Source organism: Octopus bimaculoides, chromosome 17, assembly GCF_001194135.2.
Source record: "Octopus bimaculoides isolate UCB-OBI-ISO-001 chromosome 17, ASM119413v2, whole genome shotgun sequence".
Classification (NCBI taxonomy): Eukaryota; Metazoa; Mollusca; class Cephalopoda; order Octopoda; family Octopodidae; genus Octopus; species Octopus bimaculoides.
In genome coordinates this window covers 32996835-33000332 of record NC_068997.1, presented here as the reverse complement: position 1 = coordinate 33000332, position 3498 = coordinate 32996835, and positions in this window count along the sequence as shown.

Here is a 3498-nt window from a genome sequence, read left to right as displayed (position 1 = left end):
TGTTTATTATATGACAATAGTGAGTTTTATTTTTTATTATATTTATCAATACAGTAATGGCAATTATATAATACAGTTCATTGAAATAGGTAATTTAGTCATTCTTGAATGTAATGATAGTAATGGGAAATTAAGTTATTGAAGTATTGATGTTGCATTAAGAGTGAATATTTCTTTATAAACAATGTTTTTAGTTTTATTTTATGGTGCATAAGCAAAAAGATTTGCTTTTGCTCCCACACGTGATGCCATGTGAAAAGCATGGCTGTTGAAGTTGCAATCCAGCAACTTTTAGTGTTTGGCCTTGACTTTTATTAATGCTCATAGCAAAAGAAACTCGGATAGGAAACTGTAACCGTTTAAATTGGAACGGGACTCTAGATGGTGTAACTAGTATGTGAGGAATGAAGGCGGTGTCACCTTTACCAGAACCAGTGAGAATATTTACCTCAATACAGTTCCTCATAAGTTTGTGCACAATTAATCTTGTACCATTGCATAATTTTGGCTGAGACAAATTACGCAATAGCATAGTAGGAGTGCCTTTTTTCAGCTGAAGACAATGGGAAACTGTACCTGGTGGTTGTAATGAGTTCAAAAATTCGAAGGGGTAGTTAACACTATCCTGATCATCAACAACACTGTCAATTGAGTTGTTCTTTTAGTGAGGGAAAGAGAGAGGGAGAAAGAAAGAAAGCGAGACAAAGGGAGAAAGAAGAAGAGAAAGAGAGAGAGAAAGGGAGAAAGGAAGACAGAGAGAGAACGAAAGAGAGAGAGAGAGAGAGAGAGAGAGAGAGAGAGAGAGAGAGAGAGAGAGAGAGAGAGAGAGAGAGAGAGAGAGAGAGAGAGAGAGAGAGAGAGAGAGAGAAAGTGAGGGAAAATAGACAGATAAAGTAAAACGAAAATTCTCCGACTGCGAGTCCGCTGCCCTAACCAATGGGCAATTGCACCTCCATAAATATATATATATATGCTAGCAGCTAAGCCCGGTTTCACCCGGTCTGTTTGGATGATGTGGCTGTGATCGTTTTCGGTTAGGAATAATCTATAACAGCGTTTCTCAACCTTATCATTTCGGGTCTCCTGTTTCGCTTGGAGCCTCCAGCTATATGAACATTTCCTTACTCCCCCCCCCCTTGTCAGAAAGCAGCTTCAGGAGTTGTGAAGAACGAATTTGTACGTAGTCTGTTTCTGAGAGCTATTCTATTGGACCTCTGTCTAATCATTAAAACATTGGTTTAGTTATGAACATAGAAAGAAATTATACATTAATCTCTATTTTTGTAAGCAGTTGTATCCGTAAAAATTTTATTTGCAGAGAGCAGAAATTGAAAGAAGATATATGAAATGGATGTGTGTGTGTGTGTTTGTGTGTGTGTGTGTGTGTGTGTATGTGTGTGTGTGTGTGTGTGCATGCGTTCGTGCATGCTTGCGTGTGTGTATGTGAGAGAGAAAGAGGGTCAGAAAGAGAGATGGAGTGAGTGAGTGAAGGTGTGTGTCGTGATGATTGACGTCTTTCAAGGTACACACACATACATAGAAAATGTGAGGTCATCGTATAAAATTTTTACGATAGTTGAATTATGGAAAGGATTATGTTAAATTTTTGAAATGCAAATATGTGAATGAAAATTAAGTTCAGACCTCTATACCTGGTAGAAATAGCAGCCAAATCTCCCTCAAAACACCCTACTGTCTTAATCCGACAATTCTGCATGTTATGTAGTTTGAATGGGAAACTGTAACAAAAGATTAAGATTATTAACCCCACACAGAGGTGAAAGAAGAGAGACAGCATAGCGAAAGTGTTGGCTGACTGTCATCTTGTACTCCCCTTGTTGCTAGCGAAATGGTATATGCCGGCTGTGTGAACAACTGGTTGTTTTAATGGCGGAAGAAACAGGGGAATTCCATTAGAAAAGTTTTAATCGATTTTCTCGGTAACTGGGGCTAGAGAAAAAATACAAACCGCAGCACAATCTATGCACCCGTCTCTACATGTGTGCTATTTTTCATGCTAATCCACCCAGTCATTTGGCTGTAAATCTCAAGACAAAAAAGAATACAACAATCACCCATGTCCAATTTATATTATACTTGCAGTTAAACCCAGTTTCACCCGGTCTGTTTGGATGATGTGGCTGTAATTGTTTTCGGTTAGGCATAATCTATAACAGCGTTTCTCAACCTTATCATTTCGTGTCCCGTTTCGATTGGAGCCTCTAGCTGTATGAAGATTTCACACCCTCCTGTCAGAAAATGGCTTCAGGAGTTGTGAAGAAAGAATTTGTACGTAGTCTGTTTCTGAGAGCTATTCTATTGGACGTCTGTCTAATCATTAAAAGATTTATTTAATTATGAACATAGAAAGAAATTATAAATTAATCGCAATTTTTGTAAGCAGTTTTATCCGTAAAAATTTTATTTGCAGAGCAGAAATTGAAAGATATATGAAATGGACGCGCGCGCGCGCGCGTGTATGTGACAGAGAAAGAGGGTAAGAAAGAGAGATAGAGTGAGTGAGTGAATTTGTGTGTCATTGACTTAAAAAACAATTTATATTATAGAAATTGATACATACCTGTTGAACATTAAAATGTATGTAAAAGCTATTGTTTTCGACGCGTGTAAAATCATAGAGAAACTGAAAGACATGAAATGTCTGTTTGTGTGTGTATGTTTTTTTAATTTTTGCGGGGTTTTTTTTTTTTTGCATTTAGCAGGAGTTGGTTTGAGTTTTATCTCTCGATCAATGGCCGGACAAGTGAAAAGGAAAGGTGATCTTTTGAAGTGGGCATCGAATGAAGATACATGGACAGTTTTATGACTGAACTTCTTTTGAAGTTGTGGTGAGAGGGGAGAATTGATGTGCGTGCGTATGTCTCTGTGTGTGCGAGTGTGTATGTTTTATGGGGTGTGTGCGCCAGAGAGAGTAATGTTGATGGTGTATGTGTATATGTGAGAGAGAGAAAGAAAGAAAGAGAGAGAGAGAGATAACTGAAATTTAGTATTCAGTTTATTTATTTATTAATATGTATATATGTATGAATGGCTTCAGTGACACACACTCACATACACGCACGCACGCAGGTTGTTTTAATCTATTTTCTCTGTAAGTATAGGGAGTAGAAAAAAATAGAAAGCACGTTCCAACCTATGCACCCGTCTCCACATGTGTGCCATTTTTCATGCGAATCCACCCAGTTGTTTGGCCGTGAAACTCAAGACAAGAAAGAATACAACGGTCGGCCAACTTCAATTTATATTATAGATATATTAGGTTTGTGCATAATTATTGCGGCTTGTTTTCAATAAATTTTATTCAACAAAAACAATAAGAACATTTAACAAAAACATCTTTAAATGATTATTCCGGAGCATACTCACCATCTACTTCAATTACTGCTTCTCATTTACTTGGCAGCCGGTCGGAATAATCATTTAAAGATGTTGTTTTTGTTAACAAAATATTATATATATATATATATATATATATAT